Raw genomic sequence first — 14,155 nt, 5'->3', positions numbered from 1 at the left:
AATTAGTATTAATATTATTTTTTGTTTAGTCAACTTCTGGATGATGCTGATGAGGAAGTTGTACAGAGATTCACACGAATATATATTATGAGGGTCATTGGATCTATTTTTAGTGATATATCTGCTTCGCATGTGAACCTAAAGTTTTTACCTTTACTAGTCGATTTGGAGGAAGCTGGCAGTTATAGCTGCGGCTGGGCATGTCTGGCATGGTTGTACAGACAGTTATGTAAGGCGACAAATCTGAAAATTATGCAGATGGCTGATCTATTGTTCATACTTCAGATATGGGCATTGACCGTATTACAGCAGTATAGCCGACACTGTCTAATCGAGTACCATATCATGACACTCCACTAGGCAGCAGGTATGTAATATTATATTATTGTTATTTTTTTTAAATTTAATATTTAAAGAAATACTTGCTAATATAATATGTTGTGCATGTGGAGTAATGCCAGACAGATAACGGAGGTTGTCACCCACATACTAGTGAAGCTGCGTTATCAGCTTGATCGATTATTACCCGAGCAGGTAATATTGTTAAAAAAAATTAATAATTTAAAGGTACATTAATTTGTGTATAACAATTGAATGTTCATTTCAAGTAATTTGGGAGGCTTATATTGATGCCCTGATTGAGTTGCTCTCCGAATACTATCTCCAAGGACGAGAAATTTGGAGAGCTGTTGTCCCACTAGTCTGCTTTCATATTATAGAGTGGCATCAGCCGGATCGGATTATGCAACAGTTTAGTATGCAGCAACATATTCCTACTGAACCTCAACAACCTGCTGCACTCCATGATGTTGATTTGTGGAAAAGCGACACAAATTGAGCAAAAGTGCACTCTCATTGGATCGCGCGCTGGAACACCAGAGATAGAAGAATAATAACTGACCCGCCAGCAACAGAGCCACTCCATTTTCATTCAGAGTATATGGAGTGGTACCGTAGGGTATCCAGATGCTGGATTTCGGTTAAAGGAGTGGCATTGGGATCAGGGGTAAAAAATTTATTATTTTTATGTCATTTTCAATAATAACAGCATATTCTAAATAATATTATTAAATATATGTATTGCAGGAGGATGGTCTGGAGCATATGTACGCTATTGCTACCAACCCGACCACTGGAAGCATGACAGATATTTGCGACTTCATACAGTCTGTTTCTTTTTGTACGATGGAAGAGAGGCGGCAAACACAGTTGCCAGCTCCACATCCAGCACCTGCTACACCGCCTAGCATGGCTGACCCAGATGACCCACCTATTCTAGATTCAGTATCACGTCGTAGTAGGGGTAGGACTCGTGGTCATGCTAGGGGCCGTAGAAAGGATTACGCACAAGCAGCACAAGGTGAGAGGGATGTGCATCCAGTGTCTCTCCCGATACGGTATCATCAGTCACAAGCGGCACACGAAGATGCACCAAGTTCGTCTCATGTGCCACCCAGTTCATCGCAGGTGCCTTCTATGTTTTATCCTTCTCAAAGTCAGTTCATGGGATGGACGTCTGGACCGAATGCAATGCATTCATTTACGACCGGTGCTTATGGTGTACCATATACGCTAATAGGATCAATATTTCCTACATTTGCATCAGAGCATGAGCTTAAGCCTTCTACTTCTACGCAGTTTTACATGTCAGGCGGAACTACAGAGAATATGTTTGCAGGATATAATGCTGAATTAGGATATGGCCAGACTAGTGTCGGTCTGTTTGGTCAGTCCGATCCTTCTGCTGCTGAGGTGCAAAATCTAGATGTCAATGCGCCAACACATGATGATCTTGATCCTCAACAATTCCTAGCACCGGGACCATCGCAAGGTCGCTTACAGGGTCCACATGAGAGGAGACATAGATGATGTGGTACTGGTAATCATAACTGACTGTGAGTTGAATATGTTTGTAAAAAGTGTTTTAATTAAATTCTTTACATTATGTTTTTTTTTTATTTAGTTGAGCCTATTCCAAGATATTGATTGAATCTTATGATTCATTATCATTTTTGGCAATGCATGTGGTAATTAGACATAACATCTTTGGCGGACACTTGAGGAAGCTGGTACTAAGTTCATTCCACATGTAAAATTGGTGCGTGTAATTCACTTTAGTAGACTCCGTAATAAATTTACCGATGTACTATATATGAGTTTGTTACTCACAATATAATTTTGTTTGGGTTGATACAGATATGTTTCTAATCATATATTTCTACTTATGTGTAATGGTGGGGTCTCTAATTGTGAGTTGCTGAATTCAATAGTTCATTGTTGGTGATCTCATATTACGATTTGAATGGATTAATTGTGGCTATCTAAATATGTGTCGACTCCTTGATTTGCTTTTCCTCTCTAGGTTCATAGTGATTATTCAAGAGATGATATTGGTGTGAAGTTGGACAGGCCTGCTAATGATAGAATGAATTAGGATTAGACTGAGGTTGTCGGTCCAAACTTGTAATTTTCATATTTAGAAGCGCAATTATATGAGTGGTTTCTTAAATATTAAGTTGATTTTGTCATTTTTCCATGTGAATAACGTTAGTAATTTGCAACCTTATGCTTCATTATAATATTTGTTATGTTTTATGTTTGGATGGTTGCTTTGCTTATGTTTAGCATGGTTGCGACAGTGAATGCTTTTGAATGAATGGTTACCTTACAGACTTCCTTGCATGTGGATATGAGTTTGTTAATTGTTTAGATTGATCAATCAGAAAATTGGTTGTCCATTTGCTATTACAATTGCATATTCTTTGTGAGGAAATAGATTAAAATCTCAGTTATGTTTTAGCATCTTTTTATCTTTTTTAATTCACTTAGATTTTGGTTCAAAATGAAGTTGTTACAATTTCACTAATGAACCTATAGCCTTTTATTCACTAATAAAACAGTCTCAGTGTATACTGCTTGTTCAGATAACTAATAAAAAAAAAACTTAAATTTCAATCATTATTTCTTTATCTATTGATAACTAATTAAAAAAAAAATTGTGTGAGTTATAAAATAAGTTTAGTGAAATTGTAGACAACATAAAGAATGATAAAAATAATCTCAATTATTACACTTAATATTTAATTATGTTACAAATTCATATATAATTCTTATGTTATAAAAATAAACTAATTTATTAAAAATAACTTAATAATTAACTGAATTCTTTGCAATGCTCTATACATTTGTAATAAATAAAATGATCAATATTTATCTACTTGAATCCCCACCCATATAAGTTTTCTTATTGTGCCCCACCCTGCCATAAATGGAACAATGGACTCTAGACGTTTCTTTTATTTTGTTTGACCTCCAGTCCATCTCATTACCTATTCTAGAAGACCTCGGTTGTCCCTTCTTCTTTGTTCTAGAAATGTCAGGCACAAGAGGAAGTCCATCTGCTGCAGGCCAATAGTCAGGATGTCCAAGAGGATGGAATGCGTACGTGTAACATTGGATAGTGCGATCTAATTTATAATAGTCAGATACAAATTGTTCGTAGTCAATTGAATGTGACATGCATGCAGCAATAGCATGTGAACATGGTATTCTTATCTCCTGAAATTTGCTACATGTGCATGTTTGATCCATGAGTTTCACCACTTGCTTTTGCCTACCTTTGTAGTAATTATTTCGCAAACCATTGTCTGACTATTGAACCGTCTAACTCTATGTTCATTCGCTTTAATTGCGTTAGCACGCAGTGTTTCATTGCAAGACTGACTGAAAACATGACCCTTGCTTTGTTGATCCAAAAATGTTGTCTTCCGCGTGTCAAAATAATATACACACTGGAAAAATATTTTTTTCAACTATTGCCATTATAGGCAACGCCTAAAATCCTTTCATCATGCCATTTAGGGATTCAGCCATGTTTGTTGTCATCACGCCATACATTTGTCCACCATCGTGTGATCTCGTCCATTTCTCTAAATTTATCTTCACTGCCCAATCATATAATTCAGGGTGTACCTCCCGAATATTGTTCATTGCCTCGTAAAAATTTCTCTTCTGGTTTTCATTTGCTGATATGAATGACAAGTTCATCAAAGTAAAATTAGCATCAGACAAAAGTGACATTAAATTAAAAAAATAACGTAAACTTCGTATTAAAACATGACGCATACCTGCCCTGCACAATGCTTCCTTTATTGCTGCATTTTTTAATGTCTTGTTGTAATTACTCAAAACATGTTTGAAGTAGTAACGATTATGACCAGCTGGAGGTTGTTACCAATCTTTTTGCATCGCCTTAAGATTTCCAGTATGACGATCCAAAATTACACACAAGTCTTCTTGATTAGTCACAAAGATCCTTAAGCAATTCATAAACTACGACCAATTGTCACCATCCTCCGTATCAACAATGACAAAAGCTAATGGAAACAATTGATTATTTCCATCGAGTGCGGTTGCACACAGTATACACCCCGAGTATTTTCCATGTAGGAATGTCCCATCAATTGAGATTACAAGTCGATAATATTTAAATCCCTAATCGATTGCTTAAAAGCCCAAAACATACGGTCAAATACACGACACATCAGATTTAATCGCTCATTTATCCAATGTGTATTATCTTCAATCATGTATACTGTTTTTGGGTTAAAATGATGAAGAGCAGTCATGAATCTACACAAACGATTGTATGATTCATCCCAACCCCCATAAAGCCTTACAATTGCCTTCTGCTTTGCTTTCCATGTTTTTTGATAAGACGGCTCGTACCCAAATTTATCCCTCACTTCAGCTTGAAGGGCAGCAATTTTTATATGGGGTTGCTGTTCAATTAATGCAAAAATGAATGAACAAATGAAATTTTCATCCAATTGGATATGGTTTTTCATCAACTGAGGATTTGTACATGTGTGCAGCCCACTGTATCTCGTAATTTTCCATATATCCTCTCCTTCTTTCTTGGATGCTCGAAGCCTCCATGCACACCCACTATCTTTGTCTTTACACTTTATAGAATAAGTCTTCTCCCTTGTTTCATGGTAACAAAATTAATGATAATGTCTTAGGTGATATTCTTTTGCAGTCGTAACCATTGCATCTCTCGAAGAAAATACCATCCCAACTGAAAACTCTTTAGATGGATCCCAAAAGGAACGACCTTCTGGCTTATCATAAGGACCCACCCTAAGCAAATTGAAGTCTATTTCTGCGTATGGGGGAGGATGAACAACAGGCACAATATGATTAGAAAATTGAGTGTTGTAATATCGAGACTCACTCCCACTATCCTTATGACCATTATCATCATCATCATTCTTAGTAGACATCCATGGATCATCATCATCGTCATCGTCATCCTCTACTCTATCAGATATATTATTTGACGGCCCTCCAAGACTAACAGGTAAATCATAATCATCCACTAAATTTTGCTCTTCACATTGTTCAACATTTGATTCCACGGCAGTTCCAGATAGACCTATATCAGCATCTTCATTTGTCGCATCAACACAACGAAGTATCTTAATATATATTTCTATACCAGGTAGATCACTAATTTGATATAAGTAATTAAACATACTATATACATCATCTTCACCCCATATCTCCATGCATTCAAATTTCACAATTGTACGCTTTCTAAAACTAATTGTCTCTATATATTTATTATTCTCGGATAATCCAATTGCACGAGCAATTTTTCCGACCAATTGATTAAAACTTATATGTTTACCTATTGGAACAATCTTTGAAAAACCTCCATCATAATTGCATCCATCAGAACTATTTATAATATTTCCATCCCAACGAATATTAGCATATGCAGGAATTGCCATTTTTATGATAAAAAAAAAAAGAACATGTAAATTCAATATTTCTATAATTAATAAAAAAAACTTTTTTATTTTTTAAAATTACAATAAATTAAAATCATACACAATAAATATGATATATTTATTTTAAAAAATTGTGATTTTTTATGTACTTGTCTTTTAGTTATGAATCATTGTATCACGTTTTCACCGATATGACTAATGAAATCAAATCTTCCAATTTTTGCAAAAAAAGAAAATTATATTATGAATTTATTTTTCCTTACAAAATTTACTATAAAAATAAAAAATAATTTAAATTTAGAATGAAAAAAATCTAAAACTTACCGGTATTTTTTTTTTTTGCAGCTGAGTTAAAACAAGTAAATACGATAATTTTATGAAATTTGTAGAGAAAAAGAACTGAATTGTATCGAAAATTAAGTAAAAAATATGCAAGATTATAGAAGTAAAAATCAAATAAGAGATGGGACGGAGCAAAAAAAAAAACTTGATAAAAAGGGAGGTTGATTATAATCGGGTAAAGAGATAGCAAATTTATAGTCAGGGGTGTGGTGTTTACTGCCGAACTAGCCGTTGTGGTAAATGCTGGAGTAAATGTGGAGATGTGGAGCGGTAGAGCATTGGAGTAAATGTAGAGTGTTGGACATGTTCGGCACTCAAAGCGCCGAACATGTCCAGCACTCAAAGTGCCGAACATGTCCAATGTCATAGTGGTGGAGAGATTCTCTGCACCACTGTGACATTTTTGCATGCATGTCAGAGTGGTGCAGAGAATCTCTACACCCCTGTGAGATTGAGCACCCCTGTGACATGCATGCAAATATGTGAAATGCATGCAAATATGTCACAGTGGTTTGGACATGTTCGGCACTTTGAGTGCCGAACATATCCAACGCTTGCATGTATGTCAGAGCATGTTCGGCACTCAAGGTGCCGAATACACCACATCAGCCACTGGAGTAATTTGAACTGCTTCCGAGACAAGGGGCATTGTTGTTTGATATCATTGGTATCGAACAACAACGCCGCGTGGCAGTTCGACACCCATGATGTCGAACAAGTGTTCAGCAGCCGAACACATCCCTTTTACACACATAATTTGAAATTATTTTCAAATTCTGCATGATTTGATAATTATTTTCCTTATAATGTATGAATCGAAAAAAAAATTTTGGCAGCTCTTGAAAATAGTAATACTTTGATTCATTGCGGTTAATTAATTGTCATTTAGAAAAAGAATAATTTATTCTCTGTCCAATTTACTTTTTCCATAAATTAAAAAATAATAAATTTTATTTTTTAATACATATTAAATTAGAGTATATTATAAGTAAATAAATAATTAAAAAGATAATATTTTATAAACTGGGATGGATGGAAAAGAAATTTTCTTTTTATTATTTTTTTGTGAGACAAGAGGTTTACTATTATTAAACTGATTAAATAATTATCTAGTTTTTAAAAAAATATTTTACCTTTTTAAATCATGCAAGGTGGCGAGATATTTTTTTAATTAATTTTTCTTCTTAAGAATGATAATTAGCGAATTAAATAGGAGCTCTGATAAATTCGGAGGCGACACGAACTGCACAGCGCATGAAAAAAAAAATGGAGGTCTGCAAATTAGTAGCCAAAGCAGCAGACGAGTGTCTTCACCTTTTTGACGCACCCAAATGGAGCACGTATTCCAAGAACCGTACTTCAGCTATGCCCATGTTTTAATTAGCTATTGTTTTACTACTCTCTATCTCTATCTCTCTCTTGGTTTTGTTCAATTGAGAAGAAGAAGTGAAAGCTTTTAATGATATTTTTATGGGTTTTGCCTTTATTTTCTTGTGTGTTTTTGGTGTTTAGTGGAGCGTCATATTTGTTTATGTTTATTTTCATATGTATGAATTCTCCTGTTCCTTGATTATCAGGTTCTGTTTGAGTTTTATTGTTGCCTTGAATGTGATGGTATGCAAAACTTCAAATACACATTCATTAGATCTCTAGTCTTATAATCAATTAAAGTTACAGTTGTAACCTCATAGATTCATGTTTGGAAACATTGCGGATGTTTTTCTTTTGCTCAACAGCTAGAATTAACACCATAGTTTTATATAATTATTGATGTATTTCATTAATTAAAACATGGTTGTTCTTTCTATTTGCCTTGGATATTGTATTTGATTCCCAGTGTTGGACTTTCAGTCTTGCTCGTTTCTTGTAGCGTAGGACACTAGACTTTAGAGAAATACTCAGCTTACATGAATGCAAATATTATGTAATTAATAATAATTTTCCTTTTTCCCCCTTTTCTGAGTGAATTCCTATCTACAAAATTAAACATACCGATGGTTGAAACAAGATGAAATGAAAAATTGTATGTGCATCTTGTGCATGCTAGAAGTGGACATCAGTACTTTTGCAGCTTACATTTGTTTTTCTGCAAGGAATGGCCATTTGCCCTTAAATTTGACATCATTTGTTATGGCATCAATTTCTGCATCTCTCTGTTTAAAAGTTACGTCATGAAATTAGATTTATTTCTCAAGTATTTTTGATTCATAATCTGAATCAACAAAGGACTGTCATGGTATCCCTGCATTTTGAGTTGATACATGCGACCAAGGTCTGGATGCAGCTAATTTCCATCCAGCTTTTTAGTTTAGGTTGAGGGACAGCGTCATTTGCTATTAATTAAGTGTCCCAGTAGTTTGGGATTATAGCGAGCTGAGTCCAGCTAGTTTGGGATTAATGCTTAGTTGTTGTAAGTTTCTCGTGTAGCAGTCTGCTGCCTGTGACTTGTTCTGGTATTAGGATCCATAGCAGCAAAGCCTAATGTTGTAATATGGAGCAGAAATGAGATGACAGGCAAAGTTGGTGAAAATTGATGACTGAATCAGAATGCCTTGACAGATGAGAGAACATTTCTTATTTGGAGTAAGAAATTCAAAGGGATATGCACATATGTGTGTTATATATTTTCTTTGTCTGCACAAGTGTTTCTTGGTATGTGTTCTATTGTTTAATTTTGGCCAACCTCTGACTTGTAATTTTTGTTAATGAACTTGCTCATATTATTTGCATCATCTGGCAGAGTTCGGGTAAGTTGCCTTTGCTTCTTGATGAATGGAGCTAGATACAGGTATGATCCTAAGCTTGCAGTCTTAATCTGAAACAAATTACTATACTGTGGACTAGCAACGAGTTCATTGGTTTTAATATTGTCTTGTTTATCAATAGATAAATTTTGCAACCTTTCTTTCTGAAAGTATTGGTGAAAATGTGCTCAGTAAATGTAAGCTTAGGTATTCTGATAATTGATGGTTTTGATTAGCAATGAATCATTATACTCATACACTAGCTCTTTGTTGTTCCTTTTTGGCTTGCTCTATCTGCCATGAAATTCTGTTTTCTTGAGGTGTAGTAGGAGAAAGTATGAAAATAGGGAAAATGAACAAGTGTGAAAAGTTGGTGTGAGCGCATGGAAACTCAACTAAAATCAGCTCGTAAATTAGAGGGAAAAGTTGTTAGTTGTGGACAAGTTGGTAGGGAGTTGGAGAATTTGGAGGGAATTCTATTTCTCCTTTTTCTATCTTCCTATTCTCTTTCCAACTCTCTCTCTCTCCAGTCTGTCTCTTCTTTTTCTAATTCTTCTTCCTATTCCCAAGATATATTCTTGCTAGGGTCCTTCCCTAACATTTGGTATTAGAGCTTCTTTTTTTTTTTTTTTTTTTGGGGGGGGGGGGGGGAGGGCTCTACATGCAGTCTGGTTTCTGGGGGTTGCAGCTTGCAGGGCATGGCAAAATCTGCTGTGGTTAGTCAAGGATCAGTTAGGTAGCAGAGATGGAGGTTCTTTCACTTGGAGAGTCACTGGACAAGGAAGGAATAGGAGATTCTGAAATCTGACTTCAAGAATCCACAACTTGGAGTTAGGAATGATACAGAAGCCATGGAAAAGAATTTTGGAGTTTAAAAACTCTATTAATTCTATGGAAACTTCCATAGGAGAGTTAAAGTCTCTAATTTTGGGGCTGAGATGGGTCTTGGCAAGAAAATTCTTTTGGGTCTCATGGGGCAAATGGAGTGGCTAACAGGGGAATGCTGCCACTTCCAAGCAAAAACCTGCCCTCTGAAGGCAAGAAATAAGGTGGGTTTGGGTCTGTAATTGGATCAGACCTGAATGATCTATATCAGGATTTGGAGCAGAAATTCCAAGCTCAAGAAGCAAAGATTGATAAAGGTTTTAAAGAAAATGATTTTGTAAATATTGTGTTAGAAAATAATGCAAGTTAATTTTTTGCAAGTTAGTTGTCATATTTTCAAGAGTCATGTTGTTAGTGGTTTAGTCATGTTGTTAGTGGTTTAGCCATATTCTTAGTGGTTTAGTCATGTTCTCAGTGGTCAACCCATGATGTAGACAATGCAAGTTAGTTTTTACTTTTACTCAGCGGTGTGAGGCTGAAGGTTTTCTGTTTTTAGGAGATGGTTATATCTCATTCTTGTATTTAAGTGCAACAATTCAATAAAAAAAAGGGTGAGAAAAATTTCCAAAAAAAAATCTTTGAGTACTATAAAGTCAAGAGGTTATAGGTTTCCTCTGATGAGCCCGATAGCTATTCACAATAGGTCGCAAAAAAAAAAAATCTATCCTCACCTTATCTAACTAAGAGACTCTTTATTCAAACCCATAACTAGATCCTATTATAGGGATCCTAACAAATTGGTATCAAGGTCAATAGCTATGGGCGAATCAGTTCAAGCATAGCTTAACAAACTCTTCAACTTACTCTTAGCTGAGCAGCAAGCCAACCAGTCCAAAAATGAGAAAATTGAACAACTTCATGCCAAATTAGACACCTCGTCTCTTGACTTGGAATCGACAAAGAAGGGGATGTCTTCTTCAAGCGCTGAAAGTCAAACGAAAATATGAAAAGATAAGGGAATTTCTGGTGCGGCAGTTTCTGAAAATTCTGGAGGAAACTCGATTGTGCCAAATTCACAAAACTTGACTTCCCTCCCTTCAATGGGCTAGAAGACCCTTTGGGTTGGCTTAGCCGTTGTCAACATTTTTTTTGCCATCCAATCAACACTCAAGAAAGAAAAGGTGAGCTTAGGCTCCTATCACTTAGAGGGAATTGCTCAATTGTGGTATACGCACATGTTACATGTTACAGGATGTTCCTGATCCGACTTGAGAAGAATTCTCGCACCAATGCAACTTGCGTTTTGGCCCCCCAATTCGAAGAGATAAATTGGGCAGATTAGCAAAGTTGAAACAAACGAGTACTGTTGCTCGGTGTCTCACGAGCTGGCCTCCTCAACCAAGACCAGAAAATATACTTGTATATAAGTGGATTGCAAGAATATATAGCGGTGGAAGTTGAGCTTCACCAATTCAAGGACTTGGTTTCAGCTATGAGCATGTCTCGACTCTATGAACGGAAAATTGGTCCATATGTGCTGCAAGTCCTTCAACCAATTATCCATCTTAATAAATAATGAAAGCAAAAGGTACCCAAATCATTAAGCACTTGAACCGCGAGGAGATGGAGGAACGACAATGAAAAAGACTTTGCTTTAATTGTGATGAACCTTTTATTTGAGGACATTCGTGCAAGAAATTATTCTGGCTGGATTTAGTTGATGACGATCTAGGAGATGTCGTAACGGACCAACTACTGGCTGAATAGTCCCTAGAAAATTCTTGAGTTTGTGCTTGAGGACAAATGCATAGTAGAGGAGTAACTTTAGCAAATAATGCAAGTTAGTTTTTTGTAAGTTATATTTTCAAGAGTTAGGTAGTTAGGCCATGTTCTTAGTGGTCAACCCATGATGTAAATAGCGAAAGTTAATTTTTACTTTTTCTTAGGGGTAGGAGGGTGCATGGTTCCCTGTTTTTAGGAGATAGTTATATTTCACTCTTATATTTAAATGCAACAATTTAATAAAAGAAGGATGAGAACAATTTTCAAAGAAAAGTGTTTGAGTATTCTAAATTCAAGAGGTTACAAATTCTCTTTGACGAGCCTAACAGCTATTCACAATAGGTCGCAAAAAGAAAAATTCATCCTTACCCCCTTCTATCCTGCCAAAAGACTCTTTATATAGATCCATAACTAGATCCTATTCTAGGGACCCTAACATATTGCTGGCTACCTAGAAGAAAGCAATCTCGGAACAAAGTTGAAGTTTGATGAAAAGCTTGGCTGTTGCTGAAAAAATGGAGATTTCAACATCAAATTTACAACCTTAAATCAAGATAAGATTCTTGTTCTAGAACCTGTTGAAAATTCAGAAAGAGCATCTCTTGGATGCCACTAAAGCAATCTGGATTTGTACAAGACAATTTGTAAATGTGATTCTTTGGTTGTTGAGATTCTTGAGGAGATATTCCATAAAGAAAAAAGAAGGGAATTGGAGAAATTGGGAACATTGCGAGGAAGTGGCATTATTTTGAGAACCAAGATTGTGAATTCTACCCTAGTGATTTCATAAATTCCATGGAGTTCAAATGGGAGTTATCAAGAAGGCAGAAGAAGAAATTGATTTTAAAGGGAGCTTTTGTTGGTTTAGTCATTCTTAAAGAAGATGTTTCTGAAAGATGGAGAAGACAAAGGAAGACAAAGCATTCCTTTTCAAGGGATGATTTGAACATTAGAAATGTTTGTGTAAATGGACACGTAAACTGCTGAGGTCTTATCAGAGTTGATAAAAAAAGTCTGCAGAGAGCATTCTTCCTATTGCTGGAACTTTTCAGAAAAAGTATGTGATTGGGCCTTTTATTTATGGCTGGACATCAAGTGGTAGCAAAGAAAGTCAAATCTATGTCAAATTGTCAACCCAGAGTTTATACTTTCATGTGTCTATACTGAAACAGTAGTTCAGTCCTAATATTTCCCAACAGCCTATACTTTCATTCATTGGCAACAAGGGACAAGTGACATTTGTTTCAATTCTCTGATTTTTTTTATCATATTAGAAGAAGAAAAAAAAAATGGGTTCAAAGTGGTAGCTTAGGATGCCACTGGAAATATAGCACATTTATTCAAACTCAATTTCCAAATTTTAACATTATTGGGGACAAGAATGTTCTCATGATGAGGCTATTATCACAGAAGAGAAAGTATGAGAACAGGAAAAATAATGAGTGTGCAAATCAGCTGTGAACACAGGAAAAGTCAACTAAAGTCAGCTCATAATTTGGAGGGAAAAATTGTTAGTTGTGGATTAAGCTGTTAGGCAAATAGAGAATTGGAGGGAATTGTGTATCAAAGGAGCTGTTATGTAGAAGTTATTCAATAATATTGTTAATGAAGTCTTCTATATTCTTTCTTCCTATTCTCTTTTTAACTCTTTCTTCTTCTTCTTGAGATTACATCCTGTTAGGGTTTCTTCCCTAATGTAGAGCAGATTTTTTTTTCTTTCTGTTCAATATATAGCAGATTTACTTGATTGCTTTATTAGAATTTTTACTTGCCATCTTCAGGTCACTTATTGCATACTTTCATTTCCACAACCATTTCATAGAGAGTAGCTGCCTTTTCAATTGATAACTGGGTAAAAGGTCATTGAAAAGCACAAACAGACAGGAAAAGTGGTGGTGGTGGGGGCCTTGGGACTTGTATTTCTGCAGTTGACTTCAGAGCAGATTACAGGGCCATATATTTTAATTTTTGGAACAGAACAAAAATACCTAAAAAAGTCTATGGTTGACTAAGGACAGGTACAGGGCCAGTTTTTAATCTCAATATTTGGATATGAAAAAAGACAAAAAGCTGGGGCATTCCGAGAATCGAACTCGGGACCTCTTGCACCCAAAGCAAGAATCATACCACTAGACCAAATGCCCAATTGTTATGTTTGTTTAATTTATAATTTAAAAGAAGCTTCAAATAATTATTTTTGTCATGTTTTCTAAAAAAATTCTTGTATTTACTGCTGTTTTCATGTATACCATGCATGTCGCGTTTTAGATGAACCAAATATGAATAAGTGCTTCATTTGTAACATGTTGTTTGGCCCTAAATTATATTTAGGAAAATAATTAGCTTAAAAGAGTTATTTAATTTTCAAACCTTCAATATGCAGTCAACTTGAAATTTGGGATGCATGACCTAAATAATTTGAGCAGTAAAACAAAAATGTTAAGTTTGTGAAAATATAGATTGTTCAAAAAAGTTATGAGACCATGTCAAAAATAGCGCGAGTTACCTACATGAGCATACTCGGGCAAATTGCCTGTTTCTTTTGCCTTGATGGATAGGGTTGATCTGAATTCTATACTTAACATGTGTGCACTACCTGTTTATTGTTTTATGTTTGTATTCTCTAATTCAGCATGTCTTTGATTGATCATTTTTCTAGAGAATTTG

General features: G+C 35.4%; 1 non-coding gene across 1 annotated transcript; it reads right to left on the bottom strand.

Moving 5' to 3' along the window:
• Positions 1–13,560: 13,560 nt before the first annotated feature.
• On the bottom strand, positions 13,561–13,632 carry TRNAP-UGG. Its single transcript has one exon. It is a non-coding gene; the product is annotated as a tRNA-Pro (tRNA).
• Positions 13,633–14,155: the final 523 nt, after the last annotated feature.

This window comes from Manihot esculenta, chromosome 10 (genome assembly GCF_001659605.2).
Source record: "Manihot esculenta cultivar AM560-2 chromosome 10, M.esculenta_v8, whole genome shotgun sequence".
Taxonomy (NCBI): Eukaryota; Viridiplantae; Streptophyta; class Magnoliopsida; order Malpighiales; family Euphorbiaceae; genus Manihot; species Manihot esculenta.
This window is presented reverse-complemented; position numbering and strand designations above follow the sequence as displayed.